Source organism: Drosophila tropicalis, unplaced genomic scaffold (genome assembly GCF_018151085.1).
Source record: "Drosophila tropicalis isolate 14030-0801.00 unplaced genomic scaffold, ASM1815108v1 contig_593, whole genome shotgun sequence".
NCBI classification, from domain to species: domain Eukaryota; kingdom Metazoa; phylum Arthropoda; class Insecta; order Diptera; family Drosophilidae; genus Drosophila; species Drosophila tropicalis.
The window spans coordinates 883,968-900,102 of NW_027173070.1; the positions used below are offsets into that span (position 1 = coordinate 883,968).

The 16,135-nt window shown below is 35.6% G+C and overlaps 1 protein-coding gene across 1 annotated transcript in view; it reads left to right on the forward strand.

Moving 5' to 3' along the window:
* bin3 (bicoid-interacting protein 3) overlaps window positions 1-16,135 on the forward strand; it is a 57,195-nt gene that overhangs the window by 5,606 nt on the left and 35,454 nt on the right. Inside the window, 1 exon segment of the mRNA XM_068288296.1 lies at window positions 7,338-7,368. The gene's annotated coding sequence lies outside the window, so the exon portion shown is untranslated.

Genomic DNA, 16,135 nt, shown 5'->3' on the forward strand with positions numbered 1-16,135 from the left:
TTTTTGAAATAGAAAACATAGCCATTTTAAGTGACTCAAATATAAACCCTTACTTAGTTGTCAATTCCAAATCCAACAATGACCAAGGAATCTAGCTTAAATCATTTGTGGTAATAGTAAGTTAATTGCCACTTTTAAAAAAAAAAACAAACAATTGCAAAGTAATATAGCTAAATGAAAATGTCAAATGTTTAAGTTTATTTGTTTGCATGAAAAGATTGCTAAAGTTCCTTTGAATGCATACCAAATTCTTATATATTCTCATTCACTGACAAGTGCAAAGAATAAATGTTCAATTTTCTAAAGAAATGACATCAACAACAACTTTTTTTTTTTTGGGGGCATGAATTTATGGCAACAACAATACATATAACAAATGCAAAGCCAAAGAGAATCACAAACAGAAAACTAAATAAACGAAAACGAAGCAGAAGAGGCAGAAGACGAAGACAAAACAAAACAAACGCCAAAGAAAACGAAAAAAGAAAAACTGAATGAATGAAAAGCTGCTTGGGCATGTGGAGAGGAAACTAAAAATACGAATTTATATGCAAAACAATTTCGACTTTTGCTTGAATATTAATTTTCTTCTTCTTCCCAACAGCAGCAGCTTCTTCAGCTCATACATACATACCTACAAACAAACATATGTACATAATTTTAAGAGTGTGTGTGTGTGTCCATAGAGTCACCCAATAGAGTCTGTGAATAACAATTAGAAATTTTTAAACTAGTCTACTCATAAAAAGCCGAGAAAACAAAGGTTAGTTTCTTAGAAACAAGGTACTTTTTTGGAAAATGTCCATCCATAAAGGGTAATAATTAAATAAATTCTTATTTTTCAACAGTATTTGAAATAACTTTTCAAGCAATAACTTTAAACGTGAAATGAGAGAACTTTGCTCCCTAAAGTATGCAATGCGCAGTCCAAGAACTCGCTTTTTCATTGGGTACCTTTGCCTATGACTATTCTAGGCGGATTTTGCTGCCCATAAATGGTATTATTTTTTCATCGATTTTCGAGATGTTAGTACGTGACTTGCCTAAACCACGTGTATTTAGTATTTAGATTTACTAATTTACTTAAGAATCCATCTCTCTAGTTTGCTTGGATCCTTGAAAATTGCAACAAGATAAATTTTGACATTTTAACTGAGTTGTCGCTAGATTCTCAACTTCAGCCTCGGCATCCACCACCAGACGGAATAGATGGATGAATGGAGGAGGGGGCCAGATGGCACATCTAAGCCTGGACTGAGCAGGGGACTGTATTCATTTGCATTTTTATGCGCTGATGTTGTCACTGTCGTCGTGTTGGTGCCGTTTGGTGGCTGCGGTTCGTGTTTTTACTTACTTTATATAGATACATATGTACATATATACTTTATATAGATACATATGTACATATATATGTACATATATTTATATGTATGGATGTATATGTGTTTTTTGTATGAATTTCTTGGGATTTTTTTACCTACCCGTCCCTCTTTCACTCAAACTCAATTAAAATTTCACGCAGCTTTAAAGCAAAAATGGCAACAGCGCATATTTGATAGGATCACATTACGCTTCAATTATAATCCACGAACGACCTTGGCAATATATGTGCAAACATACAAACTTATGCATGTAAATGTATGTATTTATGTATGTACATATATCTCATTGAAGATTTCAAGATGTTACTGATGAAAGCAAAATGCAAACAAAGCTGATCTTCGAAATGTAACTCATGCTGCTTAGCTTATATTTTGTAAATGAATATGTAGTCTAAATGTTCTATTATTATTATTTCTTATAGATTTTATGTTACTGAATTATTTAAACCAATTTAAAAGTCGACTTTATTTTGATTTAAATACTCTGTAAATACTCCCTTTTTATACCCTTGCAAAAAGGGTATATTAATTTTGGTCAGAAGTGTGCAACGCATAGAACGAAGCATCTCCGACCATACAAAGTATATATATTCTTGATCAGCACGACGAGACGAGTTCAACTAGCCATGTCCGTCCGTCCGTCCGTCCGTCCGTCCGTCCGTCCGTCCGTCCGTCCGTCCGTCCGTCCGACCGTCTGGATCAACGCAAACTCCTCCTAGACCGTAAGAGCTACAGAGCTGAAATTTTGCACGTAGGCTTGTATATACTGCAGGCGTTGTATATCTCGGATTCAGCCGGATCGGACCACTATATCATATAGCTCCCATACAAACCCCAAAGTCACGAACAGTGACTTTTCTCAATAACTTCGTTATTTTCTATGTTATTATCGTGAAACTTTATATTAGAGAGATTATTACGCCTATAAACTACTGTGCCAAATTTGATCAAGATCGGGTGACTATATCATATAGCTCCCATAGGAGCGATCGGTCGAAAACAGTGACTTTTGTAAATAACTTCGTTACTTTTAACGCGATTGCTTTCAAATTAAACACTTGTTAGTTTAATATATCTGTTAATGACTGTGCCAAGTTTGATCAAGATCGGGTGACTATATCATATAGCTCCCATAGGAACGATCGGTGGAAAACAGTGACTTTGATCAATATCTTCGTTATTTCCTATGATTGTAGGCCATTCTTTCGCAAACATAAGCCTTTTTAGATAAAACGTTCTTCCACATTGATGGCTAATAGGTAAGGAAAGAGTTACCAAAGGTTGCAAGGGCGAAAACAGTGACTTTTGTAAATAACTTCGTTACTTTTAACGTGATTGTTTTTAAATTAAACGTTTCTTAATTTAATATATCTGTTAATGACTGTGTCGAATTTGATAAAGATCGGGTGACTATATCATATAGCTCCCATAGGAACGATCGGTGGAAAACAGTGACTTTGATCAATATCTTCGTTATTTCCTATGATTGTAGGCCATTCTTTCGCAAACATAAGCCTTTTTAGATAAAACGTTCTTCCACATTGATGGCTAATAGGTAAGGAAAGAGTTACCAAAAGGTTGCAAGGGTATACAAACTTTGACGCGGTCGAAGTTAGCCCCGGCCCTCTGGTTTAGATATACATTGTATGTATATTTGTCATATGAATGATCGATTTTTTTTCCAAGTTGTTTTTGTTTTTTGTCCACGCATCAGTGCATTTGTATAATTGTCAGTTTGGACGTGGCACGCATCCTCATTAGTAGAGCATAAAAGACAAATTCATCGTAGCAGAAATGACCTTGACTATCCCAACAGCAAACAGTACGATAAAAACCATTGCAAGATTTTTAATTATTTCTTAAATTTTTCACTAGGTACCCTGTATCACGACTTGCCATAGGGGTATATAATTCAAATAAAAAGAACCGATATGCTCGTATGGCCCTCGTCAATATGATTTCGGTTTTGCGAGCGAAAGAGTAGGCGATAGATTTTTATGATCATTTGGGTAACCCATCGGCTTGTAACTGTGTAAATTGTCGATTGTTACAGGTTCAATCAGGTAAACAGTGTGTTAAACTAGATACAGGGTGTAATATATACGGCCCACGAGACTTGGTGCATGAACTTTTTTGTCGGTTTTGTAATACTATGTATGTATGTATGTATGTACATACATATCTATAATAATGACGTTTCATGTCGATGTCTGGTCAACGAACCTGTTGCCGCTCGGCGCGTCTCCAACAAACCCACTTTACCCCACTTCGGTCCCCCGTCGTCAATGTTTAGCAAATAAATACAAGTTGTTAGTTTTTATTATCTGAAAAATTGACAAACAACTCAGAGGCAACAACAACAATGTAATAACAACTACCAAGACTATGTATTTATGTATGTATGTATGCTTACACATACATACATATCTGTAGTTGGCTGCAATTTGAGCTTGCGTCAGAAAAAGAGAGAGAGAGCGGGGAAAATATGAGCAGAAATTATCACCAGACGAACTTGACTACAGGTGGGAGGACGAAACAAAGAGAGGAAGAAAGAGAGAGAGAGATGGTGGCTAGTTTGGGTCCAGTTTTGGTTTACCTTTTTTGCCAATTTTGTTGTCGAACCCAAACACTACACGCATTTTCAATTTCAACGAAAGGAAAAAACTGCAGAATGGCGGAGGGGGAACGAAAAGAAAAATGCCAAAGAAACCTCACACACACACAGACATACCACAGTGGTACAAACCGAACAACTATGTAGAAATTCACTGGCAAAGGCAACCGCAAAACAAGCTAAGCACCAGAGCAGCAGCAGGTGGTGGTTTGGGGGGTCAAATGTCGGCACAGTGGGTCATATATTGACCATAGTATCGCAAATAAAGATATTAATATGCACATGAAAAAAAATAACAATTAACACACATACATATATGTATGTACATACATACATATGTACATATGTAGATAAAAAATTGGTTTGTTAAGAGTTTCCAAGTTAATAAAATGTTCAACATTTTATTTCAATGTGCAGAACTGCGTCGCGATAACTTTGACAACTATAAATTGTGTTTGTATGTACACACACACACACACTACATTCATATGCATTCAAGTATTTGGTCATGGGCCAGAAAGAGAAAGAGAGCAAAAGTACGAATTGCACTCGCATTGAATTTGAATCGTTTGCATCCCAAAGCTCCTTTTGCTACGGCTGCTACTGCTACAGCTCCCCGTTACCCCCCTTGGCATTGCGTTGGCGTTGTTCTGGCTTTAGCAGCACTTGATGCTCTCAACGTTAGCCACGGCAGCGGCAGCGACAGCGGCAGAAGCTTCTGTGGATGCATCAGACATCACCTAAGCTAAACTGAAGCAAACCTCTTCATGTTGTGGGCGTGGGCAAACTGCTTGTCGTTCGTTTTATGTGCGCTTATCACATTATTTCGCTATTTATGGTTTCGCTTTCAAGCTCTCTCTCTCTCTCTCTCTTCTTTTGTGGTGGTTTTTGCTGTTGTTGTAGTAATGACATTGCTATTGCTGTTATTGGCATATGTAGCGGTAGTTATTGTTATTATTGTTGTAGTTTCTTGTACCCTGCACCTGCCCAGGGGGTAGAATAGCGCACATTAAGGACAGTGAAGAAAAGGAAACATTTGTGATCATATAGAAAACCGTTAGCCTGCCTATCAGCAACACAAAAGCTGTTTATGTTTTTATACCCTTGCAGAGACTATTATAAAATTATTCACTATATCATTTGGTGATTTCATTTCCTCAAATTCGAAAAAGATCCGATGAACATATGTATTGAACAATAGTTACGGCCAATATAAATCGGATCATCGACAAATACATATTATGGCCAAGGACAGCAAGGGTACTTTAACTTCGGTCTAACGGAAGTTAGTTTCTTTGATACTTTTTTTCATTAACCTTTAAGATACTTTAGCTTAAAATCTACTTGGAACATGATACTGGGATATACACCTTATTGACCTGCATACAAATTAATCGTGCATTTAATTTAAAATTATTTTTATAACGGAACATACAAGTTGAATTTAAACTAGTTTTTTGGTTTAAACTAGTTTAAAACCCCCTCAGAAAGTACAAAAAGTGGAATCAAATTGTTAACGCAAGATTCTCTTGACACCTGATGAAAAACGGTCCGAGGTGTCCTCCCCCTTGGTAATCATTCCTAGTAAAATTTCATTTTTTAGTTGTGCTCACCAGATGATTTATTGGTTGAGTAATGGGTTGGTGTATCTACATATAAGGAAATACAATTCTCAATATGTACAATAGTTTAAACTTTAAGGGGAGGCTTGGATTTTTATAATAGGTACCTCTCAATCGGTTTAAGCACTCCACCCTTCAAATGCAACCACAAATTCTGACGCGTTTGTGATATGTTTCTGACTTCGCCTTGCCAATAATGCAATCAATTGTGTTGTTTGTTAAAAGTAATATTATTATTTGTATGTTGCGCATGTATGTGTGTGTGTGCGAATGTGGTTGCCTTAGTGTGAGTGGGTGTGTGTGAAAATCTCTCAGAGTTAGTTTATATTGCATTTATCGTTCGCTGATGCAGTTTGTGGCGCAATCTGCGGTTAAGAAACAAAACGTTTACAAAATTATTGGGCTAGGACCCAATTTTGGAGCATATGAAATTACATATAATAAGGCGATAAATTGATTTGAAATTGCAATATAGCCGAAATTGGTTTTAAGGTCTGTACTCGTTTTCGATTTGGGTTCGAAAAGTTTTGGAATTATGGTTGGTAGGAATCGAAATTAAAACGTATTTTTAATATTTTAGTTTTCCTCTGATGCCAATTTCAAAAGCAAACATTGCCCTTTCTAACATATTATTCTAATATTCAAGTGAAAGAACAACTCAAGTACATTTAAGCTGATTTGATTGTATACGCCTTCCTACTGTAATTTGACGACCCCTAATTGATTTCATAAGTAATTTATGAATGCCCCATAATAGTTTTTCCTTGTTTTGTTGGGTTAATTTTAGGCAAGTCGACATGCAGGAAGAAGTTTACCAAAAACAAAAAATAATAAGTAAGCTAATCACTAACTCTAACTCCGCCTATTCCGACAGAAACACTGGAGAATCTTCCCCACTCATTCCGCTCCAAAAAAATCTAATTAACATTAGGTGGTTTTGTTGTCTTTCACAGGCTAGACAAATGAAATAAAATGAGAGCAACACGGTAAAAAATTATGCAGAGAACTTTAGTTCTGTTTTGTGGCCACAATTTATTATAAACTTTCATATTGCACTATGCGCCAGTGTGTGTGCATGTGAGTGCGTCTGTGTGTCTATGCAACATATTGCAACAGAGGGGGGTACAAAAAAAAAAGTACCACCACACGTTCTGTTGACAACAGCATTGTGATACCCCCGTCCCCATCCTCTGTTGTTGTCCTCACGGAACGCCGCTTTTGGCGCACAAATCTCAATTTAAAACAATCAAACGCAATGAAAAACATAAACCCAGTGGAACAGCTAAAGAGATTTTAGCTGCTTAGAATTCTGTATACCCTAGATAAAGGAAAACGTGAGAACTTACAATCACTTATTCAAAAGCAATGCTATGAAAAATTAGAAATTTTATTTTGTATACTCAGGTCAATTTGTTCATACATTTTGTAGTAGACATACAATTTTTTCCGTTTGAATGAGCCAAACTAGCTCGAAACCACGTTTTCCATTACCATAGGTGGTAAGTTATTAGGTACCTGGATAACATTGGCCTGATAGGCACTCTATTTTCACCAAAAGGTAATCCAAGAGAGCAATGTGCTCCTTCATGGTTAATTGAATGAATTGAATTAAAGCCTAGAATTATGGATTTTTGTTCCTTATAATAATTTCCTTGCAAAATAACGAAAGCTAAATTGACACAAAATCGTTGAGAGTTAATTTATTCTTTTTTTTTCCAGGATGTTTCAATAAAAGTGAAGTTATTCAGTGGTAAGTTTTCTAACTTGATGTAAGGAATACCAATTTCATTATCATAGCTTGAAAACGTATGAACGTTAAATCATTAATTATTAATTATCTCAAAGCCCGGTTTTAACATGCGTGTTAATTAATTTTCTATTGAATTTCGTTAAAAGATTTGTTCTGCCCTCCCAATTAGTCAATGTATCTAAAGTAAAAGTCATAGGTAACATACATAGGTTGTGTGTCTCCTAGAGTGAGGGTATCAAATAACGAAAAACTGTAAACAAACGAAATGTGCGCACAAAAATATATACATGCATACAAACTTACTTATACATACATACGTACATACATTCGTACCCTCAGACGGCAGAAAATCAACTCGGCGATGGCGCAATACACACACACACACACACACACACACAGCCATATCTATACAAATGCTCTCGCTGTTTGTTCACTCACGTGCCGTACTGAAACGCGGTCACAGTGGGCTGATACACTTCCAAAATGCAGCAGAAATCAAAAAATGTGTAATAAAACAATCATATTAATTAAATTCTCAACAAATCTAATAACTGGTAGTCAAATTCAAAACGAATTATTGATTGCACTCGCCATGTTTTCACAAATCAATAGAAAATTTCTGATGAACAATAAACCACTGTGTTTAATATCTCATAAGAACTTAACTTTATTTTTACTTAAACTTCACTGAACTGTCTTGATCGTTCGTTTGCTTGCTTATTACTAAATTTTCAATTCTTACGCAACTACGTAGGTCATATAGGCTTATAAAGAGTGACAGAGACAGAGCATACCAGACTGACGCCAGTATATTCTAGAAAACTTAAGAGAAAATACAAAAACAAAAGCATTGTGAGATGTGCAAGATCATTCATGAGTCTTTGCCTTGCTGCGTATAGCAATGCAAGTCAAATGACAATTGGTTCCTCAACAATTTCCTTAGTTAAACATTTCATATTAAAACACGGGAATCGGTCCCACTGTGTCATCGTCATTCCGTTTTGTTCCACACCAACTATAGCGTGACCGTATGGAATGGAACAATTCAGTTGCTGCAAATACGTAAAACGTGAAACGTGGGTGATAGCGGGTGAAAAAAACGCGAAGGCGAAAAAGAAATTGTGATGATGAAGATGATAAAGTGAGCAAAAGACCGTCGGCAAAACTATAACGGTAAAAATTAAAGAACAAAGTGAACAACAACATAAATAAATGATAGGAAAAGCCACAAGGCTCTTGAAAGTAAACAAAACAAACTAAAAATAAAAGAAAATAGATAATTATTGTAAGTATTGCCAAAAAGAAAGCTTTTTATAAATATCCATATCTATACATATGCATATGTACATATGTATGTATTTTTGTGCAAGTGTCAAAAAGCAAAGCTGCAGTTCGACTCTCTGTCCCTCTCGTTCTCGCCTCCTCTACCACACTCTCTCTTTAGCTCTCTTTCTCTCTCAGTGTAGGTTTAAATAGCGCACAACAGCAACAACAACAAGGCAACACTAACAACAATTAAAGATATTTAACGAATGCGCTGCTGCTGCTGATGTCGCTACTGCCCCCCTCCTGTTTCTTCTACGTCGTTGTAGTCATCGGTCGACGCCGCGACATTTTGCACGCATATCACAGTGCACAGTGTAACGAATGCTTGTAAAATTGTGTGAAAAATATTGCGCGCTCAAACAAAGTGTTTACCATTTAGAGTCGTGTCACTGTGCGGGAAAATCAAAAAATTTTGTGAAATAAAAGAGGAAGAAGAGGTAGTAAAACCACACCACACAAAACCAAAACACAAAAGGAAATCCTATAAGAAATAGCAAAAAAACTTTTATCAATCGTTGTGCGGCAAAAAATTTCAAAACGGGTGCGGCGGACAAAACGCAACATATTCTAATTAAAAATTAAAGCAGAGCAGACCAAAAATAAAATCTTAAATATTGCTAATTGCTCACACACACTCACGCGCACGTTTTCGAGCAAGTCATCATGTTGGTGTGTGTAAGTGCTTTGGCTAGCTGTTTCCCCAGGTGACAAGCCCCCCGCTTGAGAGGTACAAAGTGATAAGCCAAAAAAAAGTAACAAAGTTTAGTGAATGAAATTTGTCAGCACAAAATTGAAAATTTATAATTTCTGGAAATTGCTTAAATCGCATTAATGGTTAAATTTACCACTTTTCGTAATAAAAGAAAAGCCATGAATTGTTGTGAATATGCAAAAATATATTCAAATGTGCGATTAAATCATAATTTCCATCGGATACATACAAATACATACATATGTATATTTTGATTGACTTAGTTCTAAAATCTCTTCTAAATTATTTTGGAAATAAAGTAGCTACAAACTGGGAAATGGAACTTCGAAGGATCTATGTAAATTCTAAAATTATTCTTAACTCACAAACCAGTAGAAAGGAAACAAAGAGAACGATATTTCAGTACTGATCATTTTCTTTGCACCATATTAGGTAATTTAACTACATATTTACTTACCTTAGAAATATTTCATTACAAAAATAATTGCCCTTATTGGTTAAATAACTTTTGACGTTATCTATCACTTAAAATAAACAAAACAAATTAAAATTCTCCAAGTTATTTTTACCTTGTGAAAAGCGAAAATACATAAAATTCATGATTTTACAGCTCGTTGGGAGGTAATTACAAACTTCAACAGAATTTCCTGTAGTCAGTACATCGTTGTTCAATTTCAATAATTTTCAATCAGATGTTGCTAAATTTCTCAAATTGCATTTTCAGCTTATATAATTTACATAATTGATCGACAAAATTGAATTAATTAAGTACAAAAGTATTTACATACATACATAGGTACTTGCCAATTGAACAGAATAACAATCGAATACCCACCGCCTCGCATCTGTTCCCTCCCTCCATTTTACTAATTTATGCAATAAATCCAAAGAAAAATAATTAAAATACAAAATTCTAAATTCTAAAAATTTTCGCTCTGACCTCAATATGCGCGTTGCAATGCAAAATTCAAGAAAAAAATTCTCTTAAATTATACAAAATTACCAAGCCAAACGTAAACGCCCACAAGCCAAATTCAGAGCGTCCTGTCCCTTCACTCTTTTGCCCCTCCTTGTATTCCAATACAACGGCAATCTCAACTAGGCCCCCCCAATTCATCCCCCTTGACCCGCCACCCTTCGAATGGGCATGTTTCAATTTCATTAAAATGTCTGATGGCAATTAAATTTGCATAAATTAGACATGGCAAGCGCATTTGACGCACGCATGTGCGTGTATTAGTGTTTCTATACGTGTGCACAGCGAAAAAAGCGTGCTTGGGGAAACATGTGAGACAGAGCTGGCTGAATTTTTTTGTTGCAGTGCCTCATGGGTCTTTTAGAATCTAGAATCTAGACCCTTGAAAATGCTCATAATCCATAGCAAGATTTGCGGATAAATTTATAGTAAAATATATTTTGATTCCGACTAAATCGGGAATTATTGGGAATAAGTTAAATATTGTATTCCTGTTCTCTTAAAAATCTGTCATGTAGGAAAATTTCACAGAGTATCTAATACTTTAAGGACCCTACATGTCGGAAAACATCATGCAATGTGGAATTCACCCTTGAACCATAGAATACCAAAGTGAAAGTTAGATAACAAAGAGCACCGATTCATATACGGCTTATGCGGCCAAGTATTACATGTGAAAGCAAAACTCTGAATACGTTTACTTAATTAACCTTCGAACTTTTCACAAAATCGCTCATCTAAAACTGTTATGAGTAATGGGCGGAAGAAGGTTCTGCCAACAGGAAAAGGTTCGTTTTAAGATTAAAGCTTTAAATCAGGCAGAACAATTCTTTTATATGAATAATAAAAATGGAATGTACATAATATGTACATAGTCAATGGACTAATGGAGGAAAAGTTATATGCCCCAAGTTAAATATTATTACGAGGGCGTAATAAATAGAACAATAAAAATAAAACTAAATTGAATAATCTATGCCATAATTAATTACCACAACGGTAAATTGCACATATGAGCCGAACAAGAAAAAAAATGGAAATAATTATAATGAAGTTCAACTAATTTCTAATTAAAAACAACATTAAAACGCAGAAGCAAATAAGGCAAAGCGAAATTAAAGACAAAAACAACAACAAACAGCAAAATAAAAGAACATAAAAACAGCTAAATGCCAAAAACTAAGCAATGAGTGAGAGAGATGGAAAGAACAGAGACATAGTGTTCATAGTGGATTGATGGGGGGGGTGGGAGGGGCTTGGTGAAGGGAACGGCTGTGTGTGTGTGCAGGTAGGTAAGTAAAATGAGAGAGAAAAGCCAAAAACAAAAAAGAAGCTGCTGCTGCTTAGCGACAACGACGATGGCAAATAACGAGTTTAAAGCTCCGCTAGCATGGAGCTCTACAAACACACATGCAAACACACATGCAAACACACATGGGTACACACATACAGACATAAGCACGCACAGAATTGTCAGTCTGACACACACACAACCAAACACAAGCTGCCACGGCGTAAAAGTTCTATACTTTTACGCTTTTATTATACCATACACCCATAGGGTGAAATGGTATATTAAAGTCGCCAAAATGTATGTAACAGCCAGAAGGAAGCTTCTCCGACCCTATAAAGTATATATATTCTTGATCAGGATCAACAGCCGAGTCGATCTAGCCATGTCCGTCTGTCCGTCCGTCCGTCCGTCCGTCCGTCCGTCCGTCCGTCCGTCCGTCCGTCCGTCTGTATGAACACGCAGATCTCGGAGACTATAAGAGCTAGAGCCACCAAATTTGGTATGTATACTCGTGTAGTATGCACATGTTCAGCATTAATTGGAATTTCGGCCACGCCCCCTTACGCCCCCAGGAATCACATAAAACTGTTTTTCTTAAAAAGTATGACAGCTAGAGACATCAAATTTAGTTTGTATACCCGATTAGTTAGTGCGCAGAAATTAACTGTTCAAACTTTTTGCCACGCCCCCTTACGCCCCCAGGAATCACACAAAACTGTTTTTCTTAAAAAGTATAATAGCTAGAGACATCAAATTTGGTTAATATGCTCGGTTAGTTAGCGCGCAGAAACTAATTGTTTAAACTTTTTGCCACGCCCCCTTCCGCCCCCGGAATTTACATAAAAGTGATTTCCTTAAAAACTATGATAGCTACCGACATCAAATTTAGTATGTAGACTAGCTTAATAGACGCGCAGATATTGGCTATTTAAACATTTTGCCACGCCTACTTCCGCCCCCGTAAATTAAACAAAACTGATTTTATCAAAAACTAACAAAGCTAAAGTCACCAAATTTAGTATGTATACTGGCATAGTATGCGCGGAGAATTTAGATATTTTCACATTTTGCCACGCCCACTTCCGCCTCCATAATTTAGAAAAAACCGATTTTCTCCTGTATTTTTTTGACTATCGCATTCAAATTCGGCAGACTAATTATTCTTATCTATTTCTATCAAACTACCAAATTTTATTGAAATCGGACTAGAAACATGTAAAATATGCGTATGAACGTATTTTACTACGCGGTCCACAAGGCCAGAATTGGACGTTGGCTAGTGGCGGCGCTAGAGTGCTCGTGTGTTTGTAGAGTGAGCGAGATAGCACATAGTATAAGACATGTAAAAACAATTTAATAGACATACATTTGATCTTCGAAATTTGAAATATTTGTTTCACCAGGTGTATGGTATACCCAAGTCGACGAGTCGACTTACTTGCTTCATTTTTTTTTTATACGCGCCGGGGCAACCCAAAAATAATCGCATTATGATAAGAAAAAAAAAAGAGGAAAAAAAAGAAAGAGCACACTTCCCCTCTATCTCTTTCTCGTTCTCTCTTGAGCTCTTCACTTTTCGCTCTGTTTGCGTAGAACAAAAACCAAAACTACAAAAACAAGAGGTAAAGAGACCGAAAGAGGTACAAAAAGCTAATCTCAATAACATCAGAACTTTGATACCCTTACTGGGTACTTACCCTTACCGTATGGAATGACGTGTCTATCTTTCATTTTACACTACACTAGAACAAGTTGGGAATCGCAAGTAAATAACTTCATGTTTCAGTTTCTAATTAAAAACGGTTAAAAACGTTTTAAAAATAATAATTTTGTCACGAGCCCATTAAAATGTTTTTGTGTTGGAACTTTTTTAAAGAGCATTTGGATAATTGAATGTCTTCATATGAATATGATTACTCATTAAGTGATCGAGGTGATAATTGCCCCCCAATAATTATCTTTGTATACATGTCTAAAGGTTAAGATCTTTGGTTTTACACACAAACTCACAGAAAAATTCTTGACACACTGATTTTTTTTAATTTAGCTAATATTGGTTTCGAAAATGCGTTTACACTTCTTTAATAAATCAATCCAAAATTAGACTTGTACAAATGTTTTAAAATTTTTAAAAACTTGCGAATATTCTCTATCCAATTATTTATTTTTCTGCCTCTCTTATTGAAAAGGGTATAAAAACATTTAACGAAAAAAACGAAGAAAAAAAAAACGGCATTGCGGTGAAGATCCAAAAAGCAGCGCTGCCCACTGCAGCGTCGTACACAATTTATATTTGCTTTTAATGCTTGTTGTGCTGCCTTTTATTTTTCTCTCTTTTTATACCATACACCCATAGGGTGAAATGGTATATTAAAGTCGCCAAAATGTATGTAACAGGCAGAAGGAAGCTTCTCCGACCCTATAAAGTATATATATTCTTGATCAGGATGAATAGCCGAGTCGATCTAGCCATGTCCGTCTGTCCGTCCGTCCGTCCGTCCGTCCGTCCGTCCGTCCGTCCGTCCGTCCGTCCGTCCGTCCGTATGAACACGCAGATCTCGGAGACTATAAGAGCTAGAGCCACCAAATTTGGTATGTATACTCGTGTAGTATGCACATGTTCAGAGTTAATTGGAATTTCGGCCACGCCCCCTTACGCCCCCAGGAATCACATAAAACTGTTTTTCTTAAAAAGTATAACAGCTAGAGACATCAAATTTGGTTTATATACTCGTTTAGTTGGCGCGCAGAAACTAATTGTTTAAACTTTTTGCCACGCCCCCTTCCGCCCCCGGAATTTACATAAAACTGATTTTCTTAAAAACTATGACAGCTACCGACATCAAATTTGGTGTGCAGACTAGTTTAATAGACGCGCAGAAACTGGCTATTTAAAAATTTTGCCACGCCCACTTCCGCCCCCGCAAATCAAACAAAACTGATTTTATCAAAAACAAACAAAGCTAAAGTCACCAAATTTAGTATGTATACTGGCTTAGTATTCGCGCAGAGTATATATATTTTCATATTTTGCCACGCCCACTTCCGCCTTCATAATTAAGAAAAAACCGATTTTCTCCTGTAGTTTTTTGACTATCGCATTCAAATTCGGCAGACTAATTAATCTTATCTATTTCTACAAAACTACCAAATTTTATTGAAATCGGACTAGAAACATGCAAAATATGCGTATGAACGTATTTTACTACGCGGTCCACAAGGCCAGAATTGGCCGTTGGCTAGTAGCGGCGCTAGAGTGCTCGTGTGTTCGTAGAGTGAGCGAGATAGCACATACTATGAAACATGTAAAAACAATTTAATAGACATACATATGTACATTTGGTTTTCGAAATTTAAAAAAATTTGTTTCACCTGGTGTATGGTATACCCGAGTCGACGAGTCGACTTACTTGCTTCATTTATGTTGCTTGCAAACAAATAAAACTGGTTTTCAAGTCAATTAAACAAACCCAAAACAAAAAACGGCCATAACAACAACAACAACAACAGCAAAATGAAGCATTCAACAAGAGAATTGTATACATAGATAAGATGAGAAAAAAGAGAGTAATTTGTTATTATAGAAATGCAGATGATCTAGGAAAAAATAAATAAAATAATAAATTTTTATAAAATATTTGCTTCTAGGATGAAATTGTTTCAAATAAAATGTTTTTAAACTAAATCGATTTTTTTCAATATATCGAATCACGTATAGAAATTGATAATAGGAATGTTTTAATGTAACCATTCCGAAAAAAAAAAAAAATGTACATTTAATCATTGATTATGTACAAATCTTTAGATAAATTGTTCCTAAAGGTGCTGAGCATATATTGTTTAATACAATTAATTGATTTTTCCGGGCAGTCTTAGTAGATGAAATGTTTAGTAATTTCAGGTATTCATAATAAGGATATTTAATGGATATATGTATAAAGGACATTGCATTTGTTAGCTAAAGTGTTAAAATCCCTTAGTTAATCGTTTACGCGTCGATTTTTGTAGTACGAAGGTTAAAAATGAACTTAGATGAACGATACGTATTTTTTAGAAGAAACGAAGGAGTGAAAAATTGCAGAAAATTTCATTTGTTAATACCTTTATGACCACTTCACTGTTAAAATTGATATTGTAAATGATCCAAGTACACGTAGTAAATTGAATGAAATTACTTTACTACATAAAGCGATGTATGTTTATGCCATGTAAAGGACATGTTTATATACATACATTTGTACATACAAATTTATATGTGTCTGTATGTACTTAAAGAGGCTGCATGAAGATGTTTTCTTCTTCTTTTACACTTGAGACCGAAATCAATATGGAAACCAATTTCCTTTTAGAGTCAAAAGGAAGAAAAAACCCTACAAAAGACTCAATTTAATATTGCCATATTGCAATTGACACATTTAACAATTGAATATTTAATTCAATTCACATTTATTCAAAGCCA